Below are 13,707 nucleotides of genomic sequence, written 5' to 3' on the forward strand. Positions count from 1 at the left end.
TTGTTACTGTTAATTAATTATATTTTCCAACAAGCCCTATTCAGTTTACACAGATATGTTCTCTAACCACCTGCCCAACAGACTCAGCTTGGGCTCTGAGTCGCAAGCTGGGCTTTTTCCTCCTCCCACATCATCACAAGTAAACAAGGTTATGCAGGCCAAATTAAGCCTGTGTTGACTCTTGTGCAACCTCATTGCCTTCACTTGGTGCCTCTGTAGCTCCTGCTCAGTCTCTTTTCTTCTTAGTGGGTTTGCACAGGGGTCGTTGATTGGCATTTGGTAAACAATTCTGTTGATGAGGCCCAAAATGGAGAAGTACCCACCTTGCACTCTCAGAGCTGTGCTATCTCTGCAGGGCTAAAATGTAGAAAAGAGCAGTAAAAACTTATTTTTGTCATTAAAGACATAAGTTAGGACTCTAAATAGACATGAGGGTTGAAATTCATCTCTGTTAGATAAGCAGAAGTAGGCTGACCAGATAGCAAGTATCAAAAATCAGGACAGGAGGTGGGGGGGTAATAGATGCCTATGTGAGAAAAAGACCCCAAAATCAGGACTGGTCCTATAAAATAAGTACATCTGGTCACCCTAAGCACAAGGTGTCTATGTACTACTTCAGTTCCACTAAATCCCTCTTTTGAGGACAATAGTGCCTGTGCTGATCCTCTGCAGAAGAGTGAATTACTACAAACCTTTGGAGTCAAATGTTGCCATTTTTACACTCACAGGATTATATATGAATAGGTAATGTCATTTAATCAATTTTACTTTATATATGTTGGAAATATCCAGGGCCCAAAACTAACCAAAGATTATAACATATGGGACAAAACCCCAGTAAACCTACACCTGAAGATTTGCAAATAAATGCTATGAACCTGATATTTGATCAGGAATATTACCACTGAAATAAATGCAGTTCTACCAATATAAGTGAGAGGAAAATCAGGCCCATTTTTAATACACGAATGTTTCCAATAATGGCTGAAATGTAGCACTGAGATGATTGTCTCCACTAGTTACTCTTCAAAAGAGAATATTCTGTTTCTGGTGCCATTGCAGTCAAAGCAACATACATTTCCTCAGTCACTGAAATAATATCTTATTTTATAAATTTAACATTTTTCTATTCATGAATCACTCAAAAAATTATCTGTACTTCCATGACTGTATTAATTGTTTGTCTAAAAGTTTATGAGGAGAAATGAATGAATTTCATTATTCAGGGTGTGTGATTTGTCAGCTAAGTTACATTACAGTGTTTTTGCTTCCTGATGGGATGATGGACACTTTAGAAACAGAAGATTATTTGTAAAGAATTAATAATATGACACTACCAGTAGCAGTGGAGGGAAATCACTATGTTTATTTACAAATCACTTCTTGTATTATTTGACCAGCTTTAATCACAAAACACTTAAAAATGTGATAGGTACACGCTCCATACCGGTGTACAGTAGCATCACTTCCAGCTCCCAATGACATTTACAACCAGGACCAAGAGACAAAACAACATTTAAAAATTGTACTTTACTCTAAACCAAATAAGAAAAAAGACAGCATCAGGACTATTGTATGAGCAGGTGAAAGATTACAACAAACTAGATTGTTAGCAGGCCTGATACAGATGACCTTATTAGAGTCAAATGAACAAAACACAGGCAGACTTACCAAATATAGTATCCGTGATTACAGACTGGAAATAGGAACTGAGAAAACATACAGCCCATTGGAAACCCAAGGAGAATGGACTTGTAAACATTATGATAGAAGAGAAATTTAAAACAAGACACTCTTCGTACAAAATACAAAAGACACAAGAAAGAGACAGAAATAGAAGAAAGTCACTAGAAAAAGAAAAAAAAAATGACCCACTAAGAAAATCCCTGTATGTGTCTAGGAGAACTGAAAGACATGGCAGGACATATGGGACAAAATGTGACAGCCTGAACCACTGAAATAGAAATGGGCAGTAATATAAAAATCCAGCCTAGCCCTTGGATGTTCCATGACATTTGTCACAATGTGGGTGAGTTCACATTGCTTTGGGAACTTTAACTTTTACTTTAAAAGTGAGCTGAAAAGGGAAATAAGTGTTTGTGATGCCCAACCTCCATTTTTATTTTGTTTTATGTTTTGGTTTTTTATGGTGTCTAATTTTTTTTTAAATCTCTTTGATCTTTCCCTTAGAAATACTAGGATCACCACTTTGGCTTTTCCTGATTTGATGGACGACCAGAGGACTTGAAGCTTTCCTGCCCTTTAATTGTTGAAGGGATGGTAGTGTTAAATTGTTAACAAAGAGATCTTTTTACCAAACTGTTTGTCAGATATTTGAGTTTAATTTGTGTTAAACAGAAACAGAACCCACCCTTCCCTCCTAAAAAGAGCTTTAAATAAACATTCTGACTAAAAATACTTTCCTATCTCAGTTGCTCAGGTTTCATTTCCTTTCCTGTGATGCTACATCCTACTAGTTTGCCTGTCATCTGTAGAGTCTGCCAGGAAAACATCAGAATTTCTAATGTAAAAAACTGCTGTAAAACAAAACCTCAAGAAGACTCTAAAACAAACAACAGCTACAACAAAAAACAAATAACCCCCAAAACAAAAAGACAACCCTTTCAGCCCTTCCTTATACATTATACAGAAACAAAAAAGGTCATAAACTCAATTTTCTTTTCATTTTCTGGTTGCTTATCATTTTAACAGGGCAATCAACTTGCTCACATTTGGAAGATGATACCCTCAAATTACTATGTGACCCACTGACCCTTTAAAAAGGTCTCATCAACTTTATATGTAGTTTGAGCAAGACCTGTGTTCTGGGAGAGGATAGAAGACCAGTTAGGGAAGTAGCAATGGGTTAGAGAGGTAATGATTAGTAGAGATTGGAGTAAAGGTGGGTAAGGAAGGCAGAGAGAGAACATGTGAAGGGGAAAAAAGGTAAAATCAGAAAAGAAAAACATCTTGAAGGAGAAGAACGTTTTAGAGGGAAAAGTTAAAGCTCGTGCACTTAAAAATTTAACATTGAGGGTGGAAGAGATGAAAGAAAAGATACATGAAAATAGAGAAGGAAATGTGAAGTCTGAGGGAGGAAGGGAAAGAAGCTAAAAAAACACAACTGTAAGGCAAACACTAATTTCTTTTTATAGAAAATTAGCTTTATCCAACATCATGTGATAAATTCACCTCCCAGGTACCTTTGTGCAACCCCATTAAGTTCAATGATTGAGAGCTGAAGCTGGGTCTTTAAGTCTATGATTTAATGCTGTTTTGGCTGTTTCTCATGAAAGCAAATCTGAAACTATTCCTGACTTTGGGCAGGAGGGGTACCCCCAAGCCTGCCCCTGTTTGGATGCAAAAGTTACCTTCTCTTCCTCCTTAGCATTAACAGTTTGTAAACACAGATTTTAGAGTTGCCAGCTCTACAGGATTGTCCTGGAGTCTCCAGGAATTAAAGATTAATCTTTAACGATTATATCATGTGATGAAACCTCCAGGAATGTTTCGAACCAAAACTGGCAACCCTATTTTTTGCATTTAATTTCTGTGCTTTAAAATGTTCACAAACTGATTATGATTTCCTTCCAATGTGTTCATTTTCCCCAAATGTTCACTGAATAATTTGGACAAATAATTTTCAGCTTCTGGGTCATTCGTGAACTTTTCACTTTGACTATTCACTATTTCTAGTTTGCAGTTGGTCACATATTATTGTTTCTGTTCCATGATTGAGTGTCTGAAATATGTCATCAGGAGAATGATGAATGATAAATAAGGCACTTTTTAGTGCAAATTTACAGATAAATAATTATGTTAAAATGCATGAAGCTTTTGGGATTACCAAGGATTTTTGTAGATACCTAGTAATCTAACGTTAATATTTGTACAAATTGCGTGTGAAACAAAATTTTAATTCCTTGTAACTTTAAGGCAACAAGTTTTAAAGATATATATATATATATATATGGCTTGGTCACTTATGAGTTTTTCTGCATGCAAAGTCATTTTTTTCCTAGTGAGGAAAGTTTGCGTGTTTCCTACATGTCTGGTCTGAAAATCAATTAAGCTCAAACCTAAAAAAAACCCTCAATTCACATTAACCTTTGGACTGAGACAAAACATAGGATGTTTCAGCCTTAGAGGAGCAGGAGGTTGGACTAGATGACCTCCTGAGGTCCATTCCAACCCTGATATTCTATATTCTAATATTTGAAGCCATCATGATGAAGTGAGAGCAGAGGCTTTACCTAGATTGATTGTGCTCTTTCCCATTCACAGCTGCTGCCATCACAGGGCCAGATTGTTCATGGCCATTGTATGAATTGAGGAAGATCTATAAAGTCTTTCCCTCTTTTACCCCCTTATGCCATGCATGTTTGCAGTTATTGCACTCTCTTGAGTTCAGCAACTGCTCCCTGATATTGCCCCCAATGGAGAAAACAAGGCCACCGCTGAAAAGGAGAACACCATTGCATCCAAAGAACTTTACAACAGGGAGGGGCGGTTCCAGGCCCCAGCACAGGGGGTGCTCTGCCGGTCGCCGGGAGGGCGGCTGGTGGCTCTGGTGGACTTCCTGCAGGCATCCCTGTGGAGGGTCCGCTGGTCCCGCGGCTCCGGTGGACCTCCCGCAGGCATGCCTGCGGGAGGTACCCCGAAGCCGCGGGACCAGCGGACCACGGGACCAGCAGACCCTCCGTCCACCAGAGCCGCCTGCCACCCTCCCGGTGACTGGCAGAGCGCCCCCTGTGGCATGCCACCCTGCTTGGGGCAGTGAAATGTCTAGAGCCGCCCCTGACAACAGGTATGTTTCCCCTGTGCTGCACAACTGAACTCTGAGAGACATTGTGCCTCCTAGAGTTTCCTTTGAGCATGGTAGAGTTTGTACCACCTTCAAAGAGAGGCAGAGCCTAACAGCAGTATTGGCAAATAAAGCGTGTATCAAGAATTTGCATATAGTGTCGTAAAGCAGCACTCTGGGAGGCAGGGCTGCGTGCTCCGGTGGATCAGTGCATCAGCGTGTCTGGCTCCGACACGCTGCTCTGAGTGGCGTGTTAAGGGTGCCGGGCTGGGACTGAGGGGTTGGATAAGGGGCATAGGATCTTGGGGGGAACAGAGAGCAAAAGGGAGGGAGGGTTGGATGGTTTGGAGGTTCTGGGGGCAGGACAGTCAGGGGACAGGGAACGTGGGCGTTGGATAGGGCGTGGGAATCCTGGGGGTGATTAGGAATGGGGTGTCTCTGGCTTTGGAAGGGGCGGTCAGGGGACAAGGAGCAGGGGGGCTTAGATGAGGGTGGGGTCTTGGGAAGAGTGGTTAGGGGTGGGGGGTCCCTGAAGGTGATAGTTAGGGGACAAGGAATGGGGGGGAGTTGGATGGGTCAGGGGTTCTGAGTGGTCAGTCGGGGGCGGGAAGTAGGTGGAGGGTCAGATGGGGGAGGGCCCAGGCATGTTTGGTAACTATTAATAACGGAAATGCTAGAGGCCAAAGCGAGTTCGATATAACATGGTTTCACCTATGATACGGTAAGATTTTTTAGCTCCCAAGGACCATGTTATATTGGGGTAGAGGTGTACATTCTTTTGCACACCCAAGTCAATGTCATTACATCTCAACTGAGCATGTTCTCAGAAGGAATCACATTCCAGGGCTTCTTGGGCTAAGATCACTATAATCTGAAGGTAAGGAAAAGTAGTTTGTGGAAGCTAATTAAATACTTTGCTAAAGCCAGATGCACTTTGGAGAGAGCAGCACATTAGTCAGGGCTTGTTTTTATCCATATATGTTCTTTGTGATGCAGGGAAAGATGGCTAATGAAGCAGGCAGGGCGGGAGAGGCAAGTTAGCCAGTAAGGAGAGCTGCACAGATGGAAGGTGGGGTGGGATGAGACAGGACCATGTGCCCCAATGGGGCAGGGGCACCATGCCTTCAGGGATGAAGCCCTTACTACAGAATCAAAGGTGGAGCTAGCTTGATTTCGTCTCCACTTTACTCCTTCCCCTGGCTTGGCCTGGAGTTAGTTGCTCACCTGTTTTCAGAAATCAAACCCTGGAGAGAAAGAGGTACTTTCTTGACTCCATGCAGCACCAAGCTCTGGTGAGTCAAATGTCCTCTTCCCTCTGGCTCTGGGCTCTCCCTTTCACTAACCAATTGGCTCAAATCCAGGCTGGCAAGAGCTGCAGTGTACAGAGCACCCTACCCAATAAGCAGAGGGCTGCAGTTTCCTTCTCAATGAGCAGAGGGTACCCTCCTGATGATAACAGCATACTGTTGTAGTTGCTTCTGGTGTGCAACAGAATGTAGTAAGAAAAGCATGGATTGAATTTTATTAACACTAGTGAACTGCTTGTGAATGATTCTGTGACTATACTTGCCTGAGCGCACGTGTGTGTGTGTGTGTGTGTGTGTGTGTGTGTGTGTTAGGGCTACTGATTAATCGCAGTTAACTCATGTGATTAGCTCAAAAAATTAATCATGATTAATGAATCGTATTGTTAAACAATAGAATACCAATTGAAATTTATTAAATATTTTTGGATGTTTTCTTACATTTTCAAATATATTGATTTCTATTACAACACAGAATACAAAATGTACAGTGATCACTTTATATTATTGTTATTACAAATATCTGCACCGTAAAAATGATAAACAAAAGAAATAGTATTTTTCAGTTCACCTCATACAAGGACAGTAATGTAATCTCTTTGTCGTGACAGGTTTCAGAGTGGTAGCCATGTTAGTCTGTATCAGCAGAAAGAATGAGGAGTACTCTGCATGCATCCGATGAAGTAGGTTTTAGCCTATGAAAGCTTATGTCCAAATAAATGTATTAGTATAAGGTGCCACAAGTACTCCTCATTCTTTTTGTCATGAAAGTGCAACTTAAAAATGTAGATTTTTTTGTTATGTAACTGCACTCAGAAACAAAACAATGTAAAACTTTAGAGTCTACAAGCCCTACTTCTTCTTTAGCCAATCGTTAAGACAAACAAGTTTGTTTAATTTGTAGGAGATAATGCTGCCTGCTTCTTATGCCGACTACCAAAGTGCCATGCTGTTCTCACTTTCAGGTGACATTGTAAACAAGAAGCCGGCAGCGTTATCTCCTGCAAATGTAAACAAACTTGTTTGTCTGAGCAACTGGCTGAACAAGGAGTAGGTCTGAATGGATATGTAGGCTTTAAAGTTTTACATTGTTTTATTTTTAATGCCTTTTTTTTTGTACATAATACTACATTTGTAAGTTCAATTTTCATGATAAAGAGATTGCGCTACAGTCCTTGTATGAGGTGAATTGAAAAATACTATTTCTTTTGTTTTTGACAGTGCAAATATTTGCAATAAAATATAAGTGTAAAGTGAACACAGTATGCTTTGTATTGTGTGCTGTAATTGAAATCAATGTATTTGAAAAAGTAGAAAACATCCAAAAATATGCAAATAAATGGTATTCTATTACTGTTTAACAGCATGATTAATCGCGATTAATTTTTTTAATCACTTGACAGACCTGATATATATATATATATATATATATATATATATATATATATATATATATATATATATATATATATAAAATTCTCTGTTGAATTCTCTGGACATTTTTTTAATGACATTTTTTGCTCCTTTTGAGTGCTTAAATAGCTACATCTAGCGACTTCTCAGGGTTTGTCTGGTGTCTTCTTGGTATGTGGAGTTGGCAACACAGCGAAGAGCCAGTAAGGTGGGGTGAATTGTGCCTCCCTGCCTTAGGGAGCAGCCTGCTTTGTCTCTCTCTGTTACATGGTTCTTTTGTGTTATTGTTCTGAATGTTAAGCAATAAAGTAGTGTTACTTTGCCACCCTCTGGCAAGAGTATTTTATGTTTCTATTTAACTTTGCTGTGTGCGTGCCATGAACATAACAACCTGTTCAGGAAAGAGAGTAGGTGAAAGAGGCGAGGAGTGACACTCTATATTAAAGACACCATTACCTGTTTTAGAGATATTGATAAGTCAGAGGCACAGTATCTCGAATGTACAGTGATCAATATGCTAACAAGCAGGGAGCACTTTTGTAAATTATAGATAATTGTCTAACACAAAAGGTATTGCACCCAACACGAGGTAACTGTTTTGGGCCTCATTATGATGGATAAAGATGAATTACTCACTGGACTGGAAGTTTTGTGGTTGCCATGGGGACCAGTGATCATGACCTGATTACATTCAAACTAGGCACTGATGCAATCACTGCTGGAATACTGTGTCCAGTTCTGGTGTCTACAATCCAAAAAGAATGTTGGTAAATTGGAGAGGGTTCAGAGAAGAGCCACAGGAATGGTTAAAGGATTAGAAAATTTGCCCTATAGTGATAGAGTCAAGGAGCTCAGTCTTTTTAGCTTAACAAAGAGAGACTGTCAAGGGGTGACTTGATTACAATCTATAACTTATATGGGGAACAAATATTTAATAAAGAACTCTTCAATCAAATGGAGAAAGGTATAACATCATCCAATGGCTGGAAGTTGAAGCTAGACAAATTCAGACTGGAAATAAGACGTACCTTTTTAACAGTGAGTGTAATTAACCATTGGAACAATTTACTAAGAGTTGTGGTGGATTCTCCATCACTGACAGTTTTTAAATCAGGATTGGATTTTTTTAAAAAGATCTGCTCTAGGAATTATTTTGGGGAAGGGTAAAGAGATTCACACACTGCAAGTGCACCTCCTTTCAGATAGGTCTGGGAATGAGACTCACCCTGTCCAGCACCCACTTTTGCTGGTTGCTCGGGCTGTGGCCCTTCTCTCTTTGTGATTCAGAATGCTCCATCTTCATGACTCAGCCATCTGTCCAGGTCACTATATAGTCCTCCTTTTCTGGAATAACAAAGTCCACCATACACTATCTTAGACAGTCTTCCATTCCAAATCTCCAGGTCCAGTGCCACTTTCCCAGTGGCTGACTGGGAAACCCAGGCCCTCCCTCTACACTGGGTTCCCACCCTGGAACCAGCAGCCAAGCTCTGCCAGTTCCATTCCATGCTGCTGTTTCTTTGGGCTTCTTTCTTCCCCACAACTTCTCTGGGTTGACCCTTCTTTCAGGGCTAGGATCCCAGGACTTATCCTCTCCCCTGAGTATCCTCCTCACCACCTCTTTGTTCCCAGAGAGTGACTGCGAACTCCCCTCTCTGAAGCCCTCTGCTGCTGTCAACTTCCTGCCTTTATACTAACCAGCCTGCTCCTGCCTAGTTGGGCTCCATTAAGCCTGGCTCTCCTTCCAAGTGCAGCCGGGTACCAGTACTGACCTGTTAGGCCCATATTAACCCTGTCAGCACTTGTGTAGGCTGCACACCTCATCACAGGAAGTTCTATGACCTGTGTAACACAGGAGGTCAGACTAAATGATCACAAAGATCCCTTCCAGACTTAGAATCTATGAACCTGTGAAAAATAGACAATCCCAACCAGTATATATATCTTTCTTAATTGTGATATATATAATTACACTTGCTGCCTTCATGAACAAAACTGATCATGAGGAAAAATTTAGACAGAAAAATATGACTGAAAATTGGGAGCTTTTAAGAAGAGTTTTTTTAGCTGGCCAAAAAGACATGATTCCACAGTCAAGGAAGAGGACAACTTTGGCTAAAAGGTGGGTTCAGTGGTAAAGTGATGGCAGTATTTAGAAATAAAGGAACAATATATAACAAATGGTAAAAAGGGGAATGAGAGAGCAATCAGTATAAATTAGAAGCTATAAAGTGGAGAAAATGTATAAGGAAAGATAAAGACATCAGGGAAAAATCCATGGCTGGCAGAGCTAAGGATAACAAGAACGAGTTTTTAAAGTACATTAGGAACCAAAGAACTCCTAGAAACCTTAGAAATTAATCCATTACTATGAGGTGATGGTAAAAATGTTAATAAAGATGCAGAAATGACAGAAGTGTTCAATAAATATTTCTATTTTGTATTTGAAAAGAAGCAAGATGATGGACTCGTAACACATGGGAATGATGAAGTACTTTCCAGGCCATTATTAATTAAGGAGGATGTTAAACATTTTTAAATCAACAGGCCCAGATAACTTGCACCCAAAAATCCAAAAAGAGTTGTCTGACAAGACCTCTGGCCTGCTGATGTTCATTTTTAATACAGTTTGGAATATGGGGAAGACTGGTTATGCCAATATTCAAAGAGAGCAAGCAAGATGACCCAAATAACTGCAGGTTGGGGAAAATAGTGTAAAAAACTGATACAGGATTCAACTGATAAAGAATTAAAGGACAGGAATATAATTAAGGCCAGTCAACATGATATCATGGAAAATAAGTATTGTCAAACAAACCTCATTTAATTTTTTGATGAAATTGCAAGTTGCATTGATAAAGGTAACTGCATAGTAACTGCACAGTAACTGCAAGGTAACTGTAATATGCTTAGGGCGTGTCTACACAGGGAAAAACCTGGAATAGATATTGCACAATAGGTATTGCTGAATAGCTATTCCTCAAATAGTTTGCTGAGTGAACACTCTTACTCTGCCTTTGTGTGGTTTAGTTTAATCCACTTTGACTGTGGATAAACCTAAACCATAAATAAGACACTCTCAGGGCATGGCTACACTGGAGAGTTGCAGCGCTGGTGGTGGCTTTACAGCGCTGCAACTCAGTCACCGTCCACACTTGCAAGGCACATACAGCGCTGTATCTGCCTGGCTACAGTGCTGGTTGTACTCCACCTCAACCTGGGGAATAACAACCATAGCACTGCCGATGCAGCACTGCTCCACCAGTGTGGCCACCAAAAGCGCTGTTATTGGCCCCACAGGTATTCGGAGGTATCCCAGAATGTCTGTTCAGCTACTCTACTCATCAGTTTGAACTCTACTGCCCTGGCCTCAGGTGATCAAGCGTCAGACCCTCCCTTTAAATGCCCCTGGAATTTTAAAAATCCCCTTCCTGTTTGCTCAGCCAGGTGTAGAGTGCAATCAGTGAATCCTTCAGGTGACTATGGCTCCACGTGGCAAACGAGCCCCAGCATGGAGCAATGGCGAGTTGCTGGACCTCATCAGTGTTTGGGGGGAGGAAGCTGTGCAGTCCCAGCTGCGCTCTAGCCGTAGGAATTACGATACCAAGGAGCAGATATCAAGGGCCATGCTGGAAAGGGGCCATGACTGGGACACGCTGCAGTGCAGGGTTAAAGTGAAGGAGCTGCGGAGTGCCTACTGCAAAGCCTGCGAGGGAAACCACCACTCCGGCGCTGCCCCCACGACCTGCCGTTTTTACAAAGAGCTGGACGCAATACTTGGGGGTGACCCCACTTCCACTCCGAGGACCACAATGGACACTTCAGAGCGGGGGGAGGAGGAGGAGGAGGAAAGCGAGAGTGAGGGTACTGGGGTGGGGGAGACATCCCAGAGTCCCAGGAGGCATGCAGCCAGGAGCTCTTCTCAAGCCAGGGGGAAGATAGCCAGTCGCAGCAGCCGGTACCTGATGGAGGACAAACACAGGAGCAGGTTCCCGGTAAGCGGCTTTTATTTTCAGGATTGAAATTTTTCAGGAGGGGAGGGAGGGTTAGGGCTGCATGCATGTATGCCTAGATGCGGAACAGCGCACTGATGTGGTCTATCACGTCGCGGTAATCAGCCTTGGTAATCTCTTCAAAAGTTTCAGCCAGAGCGTGGGCAATGTGCTTGCTCAGGTTTCTTGGGAGAGCCACTGTGGTCCTTGTCCCAGTCAGGCTAATGCATCCGCCCCACTGTGCCGCGAGGGGTGGGGGGACCATTGCAAGACACAGGCAAGCTGCATAGGGGCCAGGGCGGAATCCGCATTGCAGTAGAAGACCCTCCCGTGCTTCCCAGGTGACCCGCAGCAGCAAGATATCTTCCAGGATAAACTCCTGTGGAAAATGCTGGGATAGTGTTCAGTGAAGGTGCCTCCTGCAGCTGTTTGCTTTCCCCAATGCACAGAAACCCCGAGGACAGTACAGCCCTGAAATAATCAGTCCCCCTTACTCACCATTTCGGGGCTACCATGGGTTATGTGCGCTCTCTTTGGGATGGGAAAATTATGCTATTGTGAAGACTGTTACCCTCCTTAACGGCTGGGGAATAACTGTCTGGTATAAACAATGCTGCCTCTATTAAGTGTTGCATTTTTGCCTTTACAGATGCAACCTTGAGATCTCGGTTGCTCATGTTATCAACAGCTGAGAGACTACAAAACCTCCGGAAGAAGCCACGAAAAAGCAAACAAGACATGGTGCAAGCAGTTATGCAGCACACTGTCACAGAATATCAAAAAGTGCAGGACTGGAGGGAAAGGGAAAGCAGGATCCGCCAGAGAAATGCAGCGGAGAGGAAGAAAAGCACAAAGCAGCTGATAAGCATCCTGGAGCACCAAGCACACTCTATCCAGGTGCTCTTAGCCATACAGGCGGAGCACTACCGTGCCCGCCCCCGCCCCTTCCCACCGCCCTTGTACCAAAGCTCTTTCCCTTGTGTCCCCATGTTAGCTCAAAACCCCCTTCCCCAGCATCCAGGTTCTTACCACCATCACCAGCTGCCTCCAACACCTGTATGTTCACCAACCAGCCCTGAGAACTACGACCCTTACCCTCTGCACTCAACCCCCCTCACCATACAGTATAGCCATCCTGAAGTGCAGCAGTCATTGCACAGCACTCCAGACAGGACATATACAAACCTGTGACTGTACAGTTCCCCACCACACACCCCCTGCCCTTTTAGGTTCCCAAAAACTTTTGTGTCTGTCTGTCAATAAAGTTATTTTCTTTTCAATAAACGAATTCTTGGCTTTGAAAAGAGTCTTTATTATTGCAGAAAGTCAAAGATAGCTTAGCCCAGGAAAGAAACAGGCACTGCAAATCAGCTTAGCAAACACAGATTCCTACTAACATTGTAACCACTGCACTTCACTCCCGTGCAAGGCACCAAACATTACTGTTGGTTTTCAGCCTCAAATTCCTCCCTCAAGGCATCCCTAATCCTTGCAGCCCTGTGCTGGGCCTCTCTAGTAGCCCTGCTCTCTGGCTGTGCAAATTCAGCCTCCAGGCGTTGAACCTCGGAGGTCCATGCCTGACTGAATCATTCACCCTTCCCTTCACAAATATTATGGAGGGTACAGCACGCGGGTATAACCACGGGGATGCTGCGTTCCCCCAAGTCTAGCTTCCCATACAGAGATCACCAGTGCCCCTTTAAACGGCCAAAAGCACACTCCACAGTCATTCGGCACCAGCTCAGCCTGTAGTTGAACCGTTCCTTGCTGCTGTCAAGGCTCCCTGTGTACTGTTTCATGAGCCACAGCATTAATGGGTAAGCGGGGCCTCCAAGGATCACAATGGGCATTTTGATGTCCCCTAATGTGATCTTCCAGTCTGGGAAAAAAGTCCCGGCCTGCAGCTTCCTGAACAGACCAGTGTTCCAAAAGATGCGTGCATCATGCACCTTTCCGGGCCAGCCTGTGTTAATGTCAATGAAACGCCCACGGTGATCCACAAGCTCCTGGAGAACCATGGAGAAATACCTCTTCCGATTAATGTACTCGGATGCTAGGTGGGGTGGTGCCCGAACAGGAATATGCGTCCCATCTATCGCCCCTCCACAGTTAGGGAAACCCATTTGTGCAAAGCCATCCACAATGTCCTGCACGTTCCCCAGAGTCACAGCTCTTCTTAGCAAGATGCGATTAA

At 42.9% G+C, this 13,707-nt stretch overlaps 1 protein-coding gene and 1 long non-coding RNA gene across 7 annotated transcripts in view; both read left to right on the forward strand.

Moving 5' to 3' along the window:
- FAM131B (family with sequence similarity 131 member B) overlaps positions 1 to 13,707 on the forward strand; it is a 46,675-nt gene that overhangs the window by 22,338 nt on the left and 10,630 nt on the right. The gene's annotated exons all lie outside the window — the stretch shown is intronic.
- LOC127047261 (uncharacterized) lies at positions 1,186 to 2,418 on the forward strand. The gene is made up of 2 exons (XR_007773364.1): positions 1,186 to 2,029; positions 2,191 to 2,418. It is a non-coding gene; the product is annotated as an uncharacterized LOC127047261 (long non-coding RNA).

The sequence above is a fragment of the Gopherus flavomarginatus genome, chromosome 1 (genome assembly GCF_025201925.1).
Source record: "Gopherus flavomarginatus isolate rGopFla2 chromosome 1, rGopFla2.mat.asm, whole genome shotgun sequence".
NCBI lineage: Eukaryota > Metazoa > Chordata > Testudines > Testudinidae > Gopherus > Gopherus flavomarginatus.